Source organism: Pezoporus wallicus, unplaced genomic scaffold (genome assembly GCF_028554395.1).
Source record: "Pezoporus wallicus isolate ANWC-B61680 ecotype Strahan unplaced genomic scaffold, APGP_CSIRO_Pwel_v1 scaffold_2584, whole genome shotgun sequence".
Lineage (NCBI taxonomy): Eukaryota > Metazoa > Chordata > Aves > Psittaciformes > Psittacidae > Pezoporus > Pezoporus wallicus.
This window is the reverse complement of record NW_026642851.1, coordinates 626,149-643,914: the sequence shown is the minus strand read 5'-3', so window position 1 is coordinate 643,914 and position 17,766 is coordinate 626,149.

The window sequence follows — 17,766 nt, the reverse complement described above, 5'->3', positions numbered from 1 at the left end:
AGGAGAAGCAAAAGAGAGTAGGGAGGAGGTTGTATTCACCCATGATGAGAAATGTGGACGGTAGGTTAAACATTTGGCCTTCATCCTTCGTCATGTTTTGTAAAGGGTAAAATCTACATCTAACAAGAGTACTAGTAATGAGCAAGGGTATTTGGAATGTGTCTACTGACTGCCCTCTCTTTAGCCAGGCCTGGGGAACAAACCTATCCCTTGCTTGAGATCATCCATAAAAAGTGGATTGAAGCCTAATGGCATCCAGACAGCAAAGGTAAATTTCTTTCCACTGGGATAAAAAAAAAGTACACTTAAACTGTTATAAATTGGTAAGATTTATGGATATTACTATGTGCCTACTGATAATATGAAGGTGGCACAAAATCTTCAGAAAATTAAAGATTTCAAGGAGTCTTAATTCATAAAAAAAATGTGAATTACTCGTGCAAGATGTTTAACCTTTTATGCTAAGTGATTATTGCATAGGATATATGTGAAGATCTGTGTATCTGTCAGTGTCAACAAATACTGAATGGTTCCATATGTTGTCAATCAAATATTTGAACACCAATGAAAGAATATAGTCAGTTTTTAAAAAAAATTAAAACCTATTCAAATATAATCAATAATGATATCAAAATAGTAAACCAGCCTGGCTGTCCTTTCTGTATATAATAATGAGAACTTCAATAGAACTGCTTGCCTTGTGTTATGCATAGATATGTAAATTATTTAGAACTGAAAGATATTTCATAGCTGATGTCATTAATATTAGGATTAAGACAGGTTGTCAACTCCAGAACTAATAATAAAAGAGAAGTGTGATCCTGGGCCAGTGAAGAGCTGCAAATGGGAGCTCTGTCACTGCCATGAGTGGAAGTATTACTAGGCCTGCACTCCTTTACTAAATAGTTTACTTAGAGTTACTGTAGCTGATGGGAGATTCTGAGTTTCATTTGCAGTTCTCTACATTTTCCCTGCAAGAGATGTACTCTGTGTTGTGTGATAGCTTCCTTATGGAACTTCTACTAAATCAAACATAACAAGACACTTCTTATTTCCTCTGGAAGAGTTGTAAACACAGGCTCTGGAAAAGTCTAATTTTAAGCATAGGAAAAGGGGAGTGAAGCCCACATGTACGAAGGTAAATCCAAGAATAATTGCATCCAGAGCAGCCTGACAGAAAGCTGACTGGGAGCTGGTCCTCGCAGACAACTCCCCGGTGACAAACTCAGAAGTGGAACCAGAAAATGCCATGCCAGGAGGTGGTTACAGATCCCATTTCTGATGTTTTCTCTAAAATAGGACCCAAACCCTGATACTGCAGTCCTGCAGGTGGCAAATATACACTTGTGTGGTCACAGCTGAGAGCTTTTGACCCTGGAGCAACTAAAAGGAAAAGGCAAACAGCATATTCACCATGGTAATTATAGTGTCTCAAAAATAACACATAGCTCATTGCATTTTTAGCTAGGGAACCTGTTTCATGTTCACAAAAGCACTAAAGCAGTCTCCTGGGCAAGATAAGTGGGTTGATCCCAACAACTTGTACTTGAGAAACCGCTGTCCTCCCCACAACCACCCTTTTGTTATGACATGACAGTTCATCTTGCTTTGGATTTTCTCTGCTCAGCCTATCGAGTATGGAGAGGAACCAGAAGTGCAATTCCTAGGGTAAGTCCTTCCCTTCTCAGCTAACTGCAACTCTTCTGCCGATGACAGGGCAATTCCAAATTAGCCAGATTTCCTTTTGAAGCTAGAGAGTGTCTGTTACAGCAATCCTCTGTATATTCCAAAGGCAGGCTCCAGTCTGGTGCTGTAAGAAGAAGGTTTAATAAGTGGAGCTGGGTTTGTTCAGCCCACCTGCTGTACTGCAGCTCTTCAACAGCGCTAAGCTTTGGGTTCTGTAATGAGCTCACAAAGCTAGGAGGAGGTATATTAGGTCTGATTTTTTCCCATCAATATGTTAAATTCCTTAAACTAAGGAAAAATATTGATCTCCGTGTATCCTCCACTGAGATCATCTTCTTTCTTTACCAGCTAGATATTTATGTCCAGTGAGTCTGTGAGAGAACTACCTCGTTCTTTTCAACATCCTTCACACAGATGAAACTTTTCTGAAAAGAGACGTCCACTCTGCAAGAGGGTTCTGTTCCCACAGGCCCTTTCTTAGCCCTACTTCTGTCTGAATCAGAGCCATTCAAAAGAAGCAATGCCAAGTATTCATGCTTACTGGAAGGGGAGAAAAGTCACTATGTTGTTCCCACGATGTGGACAGTCAGTTAGCTCGGAAGCATTATTGTCCGAAGAATGAAATGGAGATTTTTGTCAACCTAGGATTTCATCATTTTCAGATGCCAGAAGCGTAAGAAGTAACCTTGATCTAGGCACAGTATCTCACTGTTCGGTTCTGGAGCACACATTTTAGGTTCTGCATGCAGGTATGTAAAGCTTTTTCTTTGACTATATGATGCTAATAAGTAAGGATCTTTTAATTCTCCTGCATGCGTCAGATAAATGATCGAAAAACCAGTAAGATCCAAAGTGCTACTTTGACTCCTGTGCATGCAGTCCCTCCTAAACCAGAGTTTTTTCCTCCATGTATAAGTGATTTTAATCATTCAGTAGAAATCCTAAAAAAATAACGCTTTAAACTTTATTTTCTGAAACATACTAATGGAAAGTTTTTCAACCTCTATGGTGGGTGCAATAGTTCCTGACTAAGACTGGCTATTCTACTTGCAAGTACTTTGAAGCTATTAAAAATTATTAGTTTTTTTACAGGTATTTACCTAGTAGGAAATGGCAAGGTTCTCATGTGTTCATTACTTCTTTTAGTAGTGTAGAAGGAAAAATATGTAGTAAAATTACACCAAACTAAGGAAGGGGTTGGAGAAAGGACATGTAAAGCAGTTTTCATTGAATGTTATTTCTGTAATATTTGCAATTATGAAAATATGGAAACTAAGTGAAATGCAAGTGGTAAGAATATGATGACACCATCATATGGTGACCTGAATCAGAAACTGTATAGGTATTATGCCCTATAGTCTTCTTTTTTGTGTACATGGAGTAGGTAGCACCACAGTACCTCATGCAAATGCCTCCATACATTGACATAAATAATAGTAACAATGGATCACATACTCCTTTCAACATCTCAGAGCAGGAACTTCTCTTTAGTCTGCAGCCCTCCATGCAGTGGTCTTTCTAGACGGTGTTTTACTCCCCCCAGAAGTTGGTGAATATTCTATTAAAGTTTACTTTCTGATGAGGGTAGCTCACAGAGCTTTGTTGTATTGCAGCTCAGTGGCTTGTCAATTACATCCTTTCTCCAGAAGTAAAACAGTCTGACATGCTGCATGCTTTGTATAATAAACTAGGAGTTGTAAAGCTTTCAGCGTTGTACTGCAGGTTATGGTGAGATGTTGGAGAAGCCTTTTTTAATTCTGTAACAAAAGAGTAGCGGTGGAAGTGGAAGTTATGATGACCCCAGAAGGATGCAGCAGCTGTGGAACAGAGACAAGAGTGCTTAGTTCTGCCAGCCAATTCAATTCACTTTTCTTTGCTGCAAAGATAAAATAAACTCTTGAGATCAAAGATCTAATTTACAAGGCTGTTCTCTTAAGTCAGTTGACACATGTACTTCAGTAACAGAACATAAAAGAAACTGCTCACAAGCAAACAAAAAGAAGATGATCCTCAATTATAAACATCCCTCATCCAACTGTTTGTGGATATCAGCATTACAGTGAGAGTAGCCACTCACATCCAAATGTTCATGTAACTCTTCTGGGAGGTCAGCTATGGGCATCCATCTAAATCACACTGGAAAAGAAGTCTGAAGCAGATGGGTTCCAGAAGACAAAGGCTCAGGTGAAATGGACCATTACAGTGAGAAGGGAATTACTACTTAAAGTAACTTATGTTTGTTAGAACTGAAAAAACTTTGCTGACCACTGCATCACCCTTTCCATGAAGAGATCTGCTATTTGTCTGTTTTCCTTAAGAAAATTAAGCAATGTGTGATGTTTTGGAAACTGTACTCCAATTTCTTTTTTCGTCTGTTTTTAGAAACTACTGGTGCATCTGCTTGGCTTTTTCTCCTCTTAAAGACAGTTTAGATTCCTGTAACTCCAATTTTGTCTATGTTTAGATAGGGCTTTTGTCAAAGACTTACTATTTATCTTACCAATTGAATCAAAGAATCTTTTTGTTATTAGTTGACTTTCATGTATTTTGTAGTTTGGCTAGTTCTCCTTCCGTTGTCTCTCAAATAAAAAACATTTACACTTCTCCCTCTACTTGATAGTGTGGAATAGAACATTTGCCTTAAATTTATTCCAGAAAGGACTGCCAAATTTTATTTCAAGCAGTATTACAGTACTTTCAGATATTACGTATCAATCTTAGTATAATTGTGGCTACAATTGGACGCACAGGGTCAACATATTCCCTCTTTTGATGTAGCTCAAATAACATTGAAATTTATCTCATGTTTTGAGGGCAGGTAAAGTAGGAAGGTGTCATATTGGGAATTGATATTGGATTAATAGAGGGATTTAAAATTTATTCCTCTTCATATGTTTACTGCACATTGTGTGCAGTATATGAATCCACTCAATGATAAAGTGAAAATAACTACTTCAAAGATAGAAGTTGCCATTCTAGCTTTTCTAATGGCATCAAATAAGAGGCTGTTGATTGAGAAATGGAAATGTAGTTTTCCTGCAGATCTCTCAAATGCTTTACAGTAGAAATCAGTATTAGGATTTATCTTGAATATTAATATCATAAATTGAAGACAAATTTTAAATCTTAGAAACGCTGTAAAAAATAGAGTGAATGAACAGAGATTGCTGATGTATTTTTGTTTTCTCAGAGGCTAGCTAGCAAAATTATCTCTAATTGTGTTGCAGTTATTTCCATAAAAAAGTTTGTAGGTCAGACTGTTGGTCTAGCTACTGATCTGTAGAAATCTGAGAGAATCTCTAGGAATAAAGCCATTTTTCAGGGTGATAGGTTTTGGACAAAACTGTTCACCTTCATGTTTAAGACCTGTAAGTCTTCTCAGACTAAGACCTCACCACCACCTCCAGTGGCTGTCTTTGCTTCGGAAGAAAGTTGCACCCTAATTTAGAAACATCAGTTCGATGTCTCCTGATCTCTACTCCAGGCAGCTGGGTCTGGAGAGATGGTTTGCTTCTGGGATGGGGCATATTCTGGTAGATAGGCATTTCAAGAAGAAAAGGATGTTGCACATCAATACCCTGTGGGAAAAAGCAATGCCAACTTGACCAACTTCCATTCCTATCTCCTACAATACTAGCCATGCAATGACAGAGACCTAACACACTTCCTCTGAGAATATAGGGTGGCGCTGAATTCCTGGTCTGTCTTCTTGGAAAACAACTTACCTATGAAGACTTTGAACTGAGCAAGATCATCTTCTGGTGATCTGCCAATCTTAGCAGATTGCCTGAGCCATTTCACCCTGCTTAAAGCAAAGGAGGATTTTTAGGCCAAAACACTAAAGACATCCTGGAAGAGGAAGTCATCCCAAGATTGATCTGTTCACCACAGGCATCACAAAGAAGTCAGATAAGTCTTGCTCTGAAAGAATCTCCTGTGGCAATGGAACTCTGGCTATTTATACGAATATGTGCACAATAACTAAAAATAACTGTGGTATTAGATGGGTTTGTATATCCTTGTCATCATACCACAGAGTAGGAAAAATGTTCCTAGCATCTCCACTACAACAGCAACCTAGTTACCCAAAGATTATTTTCTCCAAAATAAAAATAGTTAGGAAGAATGAAGGCCAGCTAGTACACCCTTCTTAAACAGATGAGGTAGTTTAACTAAAGGATAAAATCATACTTGGAAATTTATAAATAGATTATTGTGGGTTTAAATTGCAATTAACTGAACAAGGCCTTTCTGGCACCTACTGCCTCATCTTGCTTCAAAAAGGTATTTTGTCTTGCATGCAAACTAATATTCTGCTTCCCCAAAGAAATGAGCTATGAAGATAATGCTGAGGATGTTCCCCTTTGAAACACTGTTCTCTTCTGATATATCACTTAATCTGGAAATCATGGCCCAGTAACATGTCAGTCTCCAAGAGAAGAGTTCACTCTTTTAGAACTTTTTCCAAAACTGGTAATAGAACAGGTAATCTGTGCAAACACATCTCAGCAAACTGGATCAGCCTAGGCATTGCCAGAGCATTAGAAGATGAGAGAAGGCATCCCCACACTGGGATTTGGTGAGAGCACTGGTGACATCAGAAATTAGAATTTCCTATGCTATTCACTGGCAGCGGAAAAAAAAGAAGGGGGGGGGGGGAGGAGGTGCCAGTGTGGCACTTTGATGTCATTTTTAAAAATACTGAGGGTCTGTTTTGTAATGGCTGGAATGTTGTTGAGAACATGGTAACTCAGCAACACTTGCCTTACTCTGTTTACCTTTTCCCCCTGTATGTATCTATTGATCTTAAACTTGTCTGACCTACAGAAGTCATCTTCTACCATGTTTATTACATTATTAAGGTGATGAAATTTGGGTTAAACAGAGAAGAGGGATGATTCTTATCTGAGATTTTCCTCCCTTAATCTTGGATAAATCCAACCTGGGCTTGTAGGTGGCTTTTGTAAGTGCCTGATGGTATCCTGGCTCAGGCCAGGCCAGAAGATCCAAGCAGGCAATTTTTCAAATACAAATATCCATGCTGATGTTCTTAATTACAATCCCAGTCATCCTAGTTTCCATCTGCTCATAGGAGAGGAGGGAAAGAGGAGCTCTTTGGCCAGTGTTGAGAATCACCTTCTGGCTTGTCCTCTCTTCCTTTGACCGTCTGTGCAGGGAGCCAAGCGCGGCTATTGCTGCCAGAGATGGCTACAGCAAAGTGCCTGGAAATGGTACGAATTTATCTATTTCAGCGTTTTTATCTTATTTGTCTCCTGATGAATTATTTATGCAGAGATCAGACCTATCGTTAGCATTGGAAGGCCGTATTACAAATGTGTATTCATTTACTTTTAAATAACTATTTTGATTTATTCAAAGTTTTTTAAGTCCTTATAACGTGATCTGGGGAAGGTTCAGTGGGCTATTTCTTTCCTCTAAATACAATGAAACAGTTGGTCTGCTGCCAGCCATGGAGGGAGGAGGAGGAAATTAGAATATGCAGCATTTAAGGAAAAAGTCAGATAAAAATAAAACTTCATTCTGTAGATACAGTTTTAGTTACAAACTGAAGAGCAGTTCAAAGTAGAGAGATGTAGAGGAAGTTAATTTATAATGACCACTTCCTAAAATGGACTGAGGTGGAATTCACAATACAATGCTAGAGCTGTAGGCCAGCAACCAGTGTTTTTCAATCTGCTGCTTTCTCCAAATGTGTGGGAAAACGGCCTTGTGAGTTCACATAACTTCCATGAAGCTCACTTGCCAGTTGGGGCCTATAGATTGGCCTCAGCGAGGAGATATTTTATGCACACACACACAAGGAAGCAGTTCTGAAAGGAAAAAGAGATTCCTTGCACAAACTTGGGTTACAGCAAAGTTGTTGTAATTTATATCATCATCACTGAGAACAGGTTTCGTCCTACAGGTTATAGCAAAATTCATGTAAAAAGTTAGGGCAACAGAAATGTCTCATAAATTCAGGTACTTAAACAGAGAATGTAGATATATATTATTATGTATGTGTGTATATGTGTACATATGTACATAGGCACACATGCATAGACATACAAAATGATTATTCACAAAGAGATACATTGGGTGAGATTGATGTTCAGTTTCTCCAGAAGAATTTTCTTTAATTCAGATGTCAGATGCTTCCTATGACTTTCCTTTTGGCATAGCTGCTGTTAATAAGACACTTACCAGCTTGTTCACATGGAGAGAAAAGAAAGGGTTTTTCTAATGCCCCATCAAAAACAGTACTTGGAAGTTTTCTCAGTTGTAACCTGTATGAAGTGGCAAAGTGGCGATATACGTGGATGAAGGTGAAGTTTCTAGACCTGACTCTTTGGTGGTTTATGTGAATCATGTGCCTTTAAGAACTACTCTCTATCCTCATAATTCCTTATTATAGGAAATTGCAGTTGGCAGCAATCAGGTTAAGTATTTAAATATTTTACATTTAATTGAGGGGATTAAATTCGCATTTCCAATTTAAAATGTTTTCCCATTTTAACTACAAAACCTGGTCGTATGTTTTAAAGCTTTTTAAAAATGTTAATACTGACTTAGTGGGAAAATACTTGATTTCATGAACACAAATCACATTGTCTTTTTCTCATCATTTAAAGAAGGACACATTCTGTTGCAGGGACCAAGTTGTTTATTATTTTGACTGCTGCCTTCCCTTTGGTCCCCTTCTCCATCCCTCTCCCAGTGACTGATTTTAAGTGCCAAATGTAGAGAAAATCTTCATAATAAAAGAGATGGTAGCATCTGGTCAAGAACACTGACCCTTCTCTGCAGGGATCACGCACAGTTCACTTTTTGTAGTGTACAGGTTTTGAAGGTTTTTGTGAATGTGACTTAGATATTTCCAAGAACGAGGCTCAGGGAAAAGGAATTGTGGTGACCTCTTCTTTGAAGTTAAGATTAAAAAAAGGACAGGGAGAAAGTCTATTAAAATGTGGCTGCCTTCCATGCTTTTTATAAACGTGCTGTTTGAGCAGTGCCTGCCAAGGAGCCCGTCTGCATCTTGTGTGTTCTAGTCAACAGCGCACACCCTGCAGTTGCAGCTCCTCTCCATTTTCAGGCAGCTCTGTCTCACCTTTCCTCTGCTCTTAGCAAATATCTGAGAAATTCATTGGTATGGTCTTCTGTACCTTTGTCATGAGGATTTTGACTACCAGGCTGGTAGAGCAGCTCAACACCAGTGCTGTTGATAGCCCAGGCAGGATGGCAGTTTGAGCCAGTGTGATGGCTTTTGGGGCAAAACCTGGGTTCGTGTTGTCCTGGAGTTGTTTTTCTTTCTTAAACCTAGACAATTTCAGCCATTTAACACTAATCTAAAAGAGCATTAAGACTGCAAAGCCAAGCATGGGAGTGCTGTTCCTTTGGGGGGCAGAGTCTGCATCTGGAGTATTTCCAGAAGCTCAGCAAAGTGACTGTTACCGCAGGGTTCCTAAAAGGCAGCTGGTGCAGAAGCTGTGCTTTGTAGGCCAGCACGTTCAGCTAATTGCCTGTCCTACTGACATAGATTGGAGCCTGCACCCCCTTGCTGGGTTCACCTGCTGTTCCTGGAGACAGAATGATCATTGATCTCAGTGAAAGCAAGGAGATCAATTGGGAGCCAGGAGCTTTTTTTCCTTATGAAGGCAAAATTTTGCTCCTGTGACTGGTTGTCGCTCCCATCTCCAAACTCCTGTTGGATCTGAACCCTGCTTCTCATGGAAACAGACTCGTGCTTCACAGTTGCTAATAATTATACATCTAATTCAGAGGTCAGATTTACTTCTTGCCTCCGATACACACCCAAATTGTATTCTGGGTGCACATTAAGACAAGGCCATGGTGTCTGCTATTTTTTTCCCATGTTGCCTTCCTTTGGAAAGAATGTGTGTGGGTAGAGGAGGAGCTGTGGTGCATTGCAACAGATCCCCATCTGGACCACCAGAGGTCCAGGCCTGCATGACAGAGCACCCCGCATCTCAGAGCATCCCTTCTCAGAGTTCACATTCAGCAGCAGTCTGATGGCTGCCATGAGGGGTTCTTGATCCTCAAGGTTAAACCCTTGCCTTCCTCCTCTGTTTCAAGCAGGTTGGATATGTGTTCTACCTTTAGAGGCTGACTATGATGGTTGTAAGAAAAACAATCTGAGAAAGATCATTCAAGTACAGACTGTTCATAGTCAAAATAAAATACCAGTGAAAAAAAAATGTTTCCAGGTGCTGCTTGGAGTGAAGGATGAACTAAGCTTGATGTCATGGGCAAACAAGTTCTACACACTCAGGTTCACCACAGCAACATGGCGGCTCCCTTCATGTCTTGGGCAGACCAGCGCAATCTCCACACGCTGTGGAAGTACTGCTCCTCAGTGGGAGGTGGTTGGGGAAACATTCAGATCTTGCTAGGACCAACTCAATCAGGCACTTTATAAGCCGCCAGAGCTACGTTTAAAGCAGCCTGCTGCTTACTAGGGCAACTTGTAAGCTGCCTTGGGGCAGACATGGTATAATCACAGTTTCTCAACCTGCTGAGCAAGGATGCACTGGGAGCAGCAAGTAATAGAGCAGCTGAGACTGAAATTCACACGGGATGGTTGCATCTGTGGAGGACAGGGCTTTTTCAGAAAATCCTGGGCCCCATCTATCCTCTTAAATGGACATCAGTTTAAGATGATACTCTGGGTACTGTGCTTTGTTGATACTCAGGGTAGTGATGATTCTCATTAGCCATGTCCATACTACATTAAGTAGTGCAGCCCAGGAAGAGTGGATCTGCAGAGCAAAAAAAAAAAAAACAAAACCAACAAAGGCTGAAGTCTTAACACCCAGTCTTGCATAGAATCACTGAATGGTTTGGGTTGGAAGGGACATTAAGGATCATCCAGTTTCAATCCCCTGCCATGCGCAGGGACAGCTTCCACAAGACCAGGTTGCTCAAAGTCCCCTCCAACCTGGCCTTGAACACTGCCAGGGATGGGGCAGCCACAACTTTTCTGGTCAACCTGGTGCAGTGCCTCACAACTCTTCTTTCATATATCCACCCTAAATCTCCCCTGTTTAAGTTTGCATCTCCCCCATTTAAGTACAGGCATTTCTAGTCCAGACTACTGGTGCTCTTGACCAATGGGCTGAATGTCCCCTGGATTCCACAGAATATCTTCTGGTTGGGTTTCATTCCCAAGGAAACCAACTTGTATCTTCCAAGATGACTCCATGATTCAAACGGGGATCATGTAAGTTGGAATCTTCTGGAGATGACCTCCAAAGCTGAAATAAGCTGGAATGCTAACACATAGGCACCTCTTGTGTTCAAACAGGACTTCACTGCAAGAGCTCTGCAAGCACAGGCTTGAGCTGGAGAGATGCTGAATGTTGTTGTGAAGTCATAAGCCAGGGATTTGTTATGGCAATTATATAATTATTATGTAATTGCTATCAAAGCAGGATTTGTCATAAAATCAGTTATCCTCTTATCCTCTCCATGCAGATCAGATAACAATATTTTTATTCAAGAATATCATCCAGTTTCCTACATCCATTCACTCTCTGGCTATGCTGAAACGCTGCAATAAACTCTTCTGAAATGGTTCTTAATTTTCCACACTTTGCCTTTCATACACATAACTACTGGGGAGAGAGATTCTGTGTCTTTTGGAAGACTTTTTAAAATTATTATTCCCAACTGAAAGGAAACAAACTCATGATGGAGTGAAACATAAACCAGGTCACTTCTGCGTTTGCATTAGTTGAAGCTGTAAAATAATGTAAAAAATACATTTTCCACTTTCAATATTCATTTTTGGCAAAGTCATTTTGGAAACAAACTAGAACAAAACATTGAAATACATATTAATGGAAATCTCTTCCAAGTCAAAAGTTACCAGAATAGTAAAGCATGAGAAGAGTTTAAATTTTGATGACTATTGACTTTCCAGAGGGAAATATTCTCAGTAAAACTGATTAGTTGCCTCTTTTAAAAAGAAAGGAGGAAGATAAACAATGCTCAGTTGGAAAATTGTCTTATCTATCCAACAGGAAAAGCAACTACATGATTTCAAATCCTCCTCCGGGTTCCTCATCATCATTATCTGGGACAGTCTTCCAATTATAATTGCCACAGTGAGCTTCATGATGAGGATTTTTTAACTGGAAAAAGAATTAGGAATGTCGACTGTGTTTTGTGTATGGTGCACATGCTTTCATAACCTTTTCCTAAGCACACCATGAGATGTAGCATGGCCTGGTAGCGGCTACTAAGGGGTTTGGTTGAAAGAAGCAGCACTTTTCACTCTACAGCCTTCATATGCAGCTTTAAATGACTCCTATGTTTATATGACTCCTTTATATGACTCCTATATTGAGGAGCTTTACATTTCTCTTCCAAACACAGTCATCTCCCCTAGTCCATACTGTACTGAACAATTTGAAAACAACAATATTAACAGGAAGGTAGTCACCCACAGGAAGCATAATCACATTTGATTTTAGAAAATAATAATAAATAGAGCACCCTGCCTGGATCTCACTTGCTTATGTGCCTTTTACAAAAGGATACATGGACTATGGATGATTTATAAACATATAGTATTATATCATTGATCTCTAATTTCCATGGTTACTGGGCCCCTCCAGTTTCATCTTGGCTTCTATGTAATTAAACCCTGTTGCACACTTGCAGCAGTGCAAGCCTGGCTAGGCTGGAAACGCAGGAATTGTTGCAAAGGACAAAGAAGGAAATTTCATTTATTTTGCACCATGGCATAACTGGCAAAGCTGCTTTGTCCCTGCATATGGGATTGCTGGGAAAAATCAAATGCTGTGCTCAACCACCAGACACCGAGTGCTTGCGAGTAACAGTGCACTGAAGTTAATGGTGTGCCGATTAGATTTAGGTCCTGATCTTTGTCCCTAGTATTGTTATAGACCTTTCTGGCACTTTCCGCCTGTTGTTATACTTGGATCTGGAACACTCTCGTCTTTAGAGTCGCTCTGTTCTAATGTGACTTTGAAGTAGTAGTAAGTACTTAGCTTGTACAGTTAATTTTTAACATTTTTTGCTTCCTTCTTGCTGTATGAATGATCCAAACAACCAATGGGGGTGTTATTATTGTATATAAAAAAAAAACCATGTGAAAATACCTACACATACACTATTAAATACCATAAATCTGAGCTTTTGCCCCCTCCTCTGTTTTTCAGCTACAGTAATCTCAGGCAGTTCTTGGAGCAACAGTATGGGAAAGTTTACTTTAAACTTCAGCGAAGTTTACTTTTTTAACAAACATGTTTTGAATACTCTTCTGTGTCACCTTTGAACTGACCTGAAGCAGGTTAGACCTCTTCTAGTTGAGTCCAAGCTATCGAACTACTTTAAAATGCAAATAGGAAACAGTGGGGAAGCTTTTGCATCTTGAAATAACTTTTGAAAACCTTTCTTTTAGTCTCCATGTACTGATTATTCTTTCACTTTTCCTTATCAGACTGTTTTCCATTTAATTTTAGTTTCCCTGTTTCTGGATTCAATTTCCGCTAGCTTCATCTTTGTGGCATATTTATCCTACCGCAAGTTATTCCCCGAGGTTGGGGATATCTGCTTTCCAATCTAACTGCAGAGGTAACTGCTCTGAAGGGCACAGTCACCTTTACCATGGCAGCTATGAGAGGGCTCACTGACTGCTCCTTCCCCTTGCATTTCTGCGTATTTTCAAACAGTGAAGTACTGCCTGTTACCCTTGTCAATATTTTAATACTCTGCGGCCTCTCTCCTCCCTTTCTGTTTCTTAAAGGCCACAGATTCCTTCCCAAATAAAGCACATTGATGACTTTTTTTCCTCTCGTTCCACTTTAAGTTCACTCCCAAATAAGGTACTTCTGGCATCTATTGTATCTCTGGAGGCTCCCAATGGAGTGGATACTCACAACTAGTAGCGGATATGAAAAAAGACCCAAAAATGGGATTTACAGAGAAGCTTTACAGAATGTTCTTCCATGTAATCCAGTTCAGAAAAAGCAGCAGAAATGAAAGGGTTTAAATACAAAAAGCCCATAAAGTCGTTAAACCAATATGCTTAGGTACAACTTACTCACAGAAGGACCATAAGCAACAAAGAAATCAGCTTTTAAAACACAGAGCATATACAAGCCTATAAAAAACCAGAACATTAAGTGTATGGAAAGAGGATTTGTGGATGTTTTTGGCTAGATCAAATCTCAAAAGTTGACAGTAAGGGTAATTCCAGAACTGCATTTAGGTGACACTTCAATAAAAAACAGTGAAGCAACACCATAATCCTGTCTATGTTTCTGCACAATTGCATCATGTCCCCCTCCAAATGTCTAAGTCTCTGAAACTTTTCCCTGCCTTCCAAAGGAAAATAGTGGCCAAAAAGTGAGCCCAAATGAGCCCACTGGTAAGAATTTAGAATAGGGGCTTGCCAAGTGGAGTCTGTGGAAAAATACCATGAGATACATATATTAAAAATGATAAAATTGGCTTCAGAAATCAGAGGGAGTGTTTTGGTCTTCACTTTCCTTCTAAATAGGAATGATAAACTGCAAAATGTGCAAGGCTGGATCACATTAGAGAATTCTCATAAATTATATATTCCATAGTTGGACATTAAACTGTTAATACAGGAAAGCTTCGGAGTGTGGGTTTCCAATTTCCACATTATGAATTTTTGTCAGCACAGCTTCCTGTGGTCAGATGATGTGTCCTGTCAGTGCCAGGCTTTCTTTTTTTCCCAAATACTTAATTGAATTTTAATGATGCCCAGAAACTCACACACCGGTGTGGGGTTGAAAGGCAGTGCTAGTGGCTATTCCAGTTTTTTTCTCCTGATTGTATCCTTGTGATTTCTTCCTATACTAATTCTTGTAAGCATGTCTAATTCTCTCCGAAACCTTAGCCACATGAGCCTTAATTAAACGCATTAGTAGTCATGGAACAATTAAAGTAAGTCTTCAGCAGAAAGAAATGATCCGCAGGGAAGAGGAGCCGTACAGTAAGTGTACTGTGTGCTAGCACATTATTTACAGAGGCCATGCTGAGAAAACCCAAGATCAAATCAATAACAGTTTGCCTAAAGAAGAAACTATCATGCCTCATGGATTGAGACACTAAACTCTTCTTCTTGCCTATTATTCTTAATACACAGCCAGTGTCATGGAGCTTAATCAGAATTCATGAAGCTGCTAAACCCGAGAAAGATTATTGATCTTATTAAGGATGTAACAGCACCACACTGAGAAGATGGGGCCTCCAGAGGGAGGAGAAGACAGGAGCCTCAGGGAGAAGCTGAAGCAGCTATAAAGTTCATTCTGTGTTTAACTGGTGGTTCTGCAAAGAAACCAGAGGCATTTTTCTTCCCTAGATGAGAAGCTTGAAAGCCTGGGCACAACTGCCCCACACTGAGCATCTAAATATCTTTACCTACAGCTTCTAAGTATGCCTTCCTGGTCACCATCAAGTTTTAATTAACTTTGAAGACCTGATTCCTCTTCAGCTAATCCTGTCTAATGCTTCTGAAAACAAAGGAGTGGCATAGGTGTAGCTGGACAGGAATTTAAAAACTGTGGATTGCAAGGATGTTACAGATGGCCTAATTTGACTGACAAAGCTGGTACTAAGAGAATCATTTAGGTATTCTAGGTTGTTCTGATTTTTCTTTCAGTACTAACTCTTTTTAGAGTGCAAATTAATTGCTGTATTTATGGAAACTGTTGAGAGACAGCACTGGAACTGGAGCTGTGGAAATGTTTTTTTTTACAGTTGCCAAACTAATAAAGTAAATAAAATTTGGTTAGACTGACCCAAAATACTTTTTTTCCATTTTTCATAATGACAAGAAGAAGTGAAGAAGCCCTAATTTGAGTAAATTGTTCCTTTTTGACAGGCAATTAGCTATTTTATTTAGGAATAGCTGGAACCAAAGGAATCGCAGCACTCAGTTCACAGAAGTTTAGCATCAGGGGTTCCCCCTGCTAAACAGCTGCATGGTCAAGCTGCTTCACTCTCTGAGGTGCAACAACGTGGGTTAAATTTGCAGGGTTCCTCCAGCCTCAGGAGGCAGGATGTTCCGAGATGAATCTCCTTCAGTCCCTCCACTACAACTCTTCCATCTTATTTCTATATGAAATGCATTACAATATTAGGTCAGTCAGAGCCTATCCCTGTGACACACAAACTCCTTTCTTTTGGGCCTCACTTTTTTTCCCTCTGCTGAAGGAGCAAAGGGATGGAAAGAAGGATGGCAGAAAAGAAGCACTGGTTCTTGCCTCCCCTCTCTGTCCAAGAAGGACAGAAGAGCCTGCAGCTGGACACCTTCAGGGTGAAGACACTAAGCTCCTAACCTTCCCCCTGCACTGCTTGTAGAGGTGCTGCTCCACCCTGGATGTTTAATTATATACACAAAATACACCAGTATCAGGAGCAGAGACTGGGGACCCCACCCAGGGAAAGTCAATAGCATGATAATTAGAAAACTCTTGTAGGTAGGAAATTAAAAATCTGAATTCAAAGAATATCCTGAAGAGGAAAGTCTTGCCTAAATAGCTCATATGTTCCGCATCACTCAAGTGCCAGGCATTGCATCAAAAGAGGCACGAGCTTTTTCTTTTGCTCCTCCAGCTTTATTTATCTTAGGGAAAAAAGCCCAGCTGAAACTATTTGGCAAATCTGATCCAGATTAAAGTGAGGGGAAACTAAACCCAGTACTTTTGATAATTACTGTAGTCATCTAAACCATTCACCCAGCTGAACACCGCAGTGGCATTCTTGCAGCACACTTGTGCAGGCAGGATCATCAAGCTAAACTGGAAATCATTTTATCTGTCCACAGCAGGTGAAAATTAAGACCAGCAAGGAGTACTATAGGTCTCCTGGCCAGCAACCACTCTTGATGGTAGGTGACGTGCAGCTGCTCTTACTGGGGTGAAAACTACCACCAGAAAGGTAGAAAATGATTTCTGAGTTTACTCCCACTGCAGAAGATAGGAAGTTGGTGCTGTGTCAGCTGGAAGGAATCCTTTCTGGCTTCCCACTCTTTCCAGAAATGGTCCTTTCCACTGCAGTCCCCTCTTATGTGGCAGCGCAGACAGTTCCTTGGTTGGTGAGGGCGTACCAGGTCCTCCAGCAGGAAGAGAGAGGGGCCCAAGCCCTTGGTCCCCTTGTTTGTTCCCCGGGAATCCCTCACCAGAATCAAGCAGTGGGCTGGACTATGTCTGTGTGTGTGCTCATATGCTGTTCAGGGAGCTCATGCTGGGCTTCAATTTCATGCCAGTGACACGTTACCCATAAGCCATGGGTAGTCTTCCAGTTCTGCTGTGTTATTCAGGTAGGGTCACAGATTGTGTTTTCATCTACAGTGGACATGTTCTGTGTTTCCGGTCTATCCAACCTATTTGAAAGATTTCTGGCTGTGAAAAGGAATCACAACTTCATCAGGAATGAGATTAGGAAAAGGCCACCTCAGTCTTAACAAGTATTTACTGAGTATGCCCCATTGCAAAGGAATTATGTTCTCACTTTCCTGCATTAGGAAAATAAGCTTTTGCTTCTTACAATAGTCCTTTGAAATCAACCATAATAGTTTCTGTGGAGTGAGGGCTGATCTCAGCATGAAACTGTGTATCCAGGTGTGTCAACCCACATATGTCACGGATGTTTTAAGCAAATAATTCCATGCATAATGTCATTTACCTCCCATGTCAATCTGAATAGTTACAAAATCAAAATTCCTTGGTATTATCTAGGCTGATAAAACAATTTTTAGCATGGAATCTATTATAAAACCAGTCAACACTTGACATGAAAACAGAAGAGGCTGCCCAAACACATGCTATCCTTTTGCAATTTTTTTGTGTATCACATACCCCTTCAAAATATTAAACAGGGATGTAACGAAAAGCAGTTGTAAAGTGTTTTATGTGGATACTGGAACACCATTCCAGGACAGGCAGGACAGTGAAGGGGTAGCAGCATGAGGGAGAGGCCAGGAGGGTGGACCTCTGAAGGATTTTTCCCTAGGCAGGAAAGGGACCATGATAAAGTTCTCTCTGATCTTCTGGAAGAAGA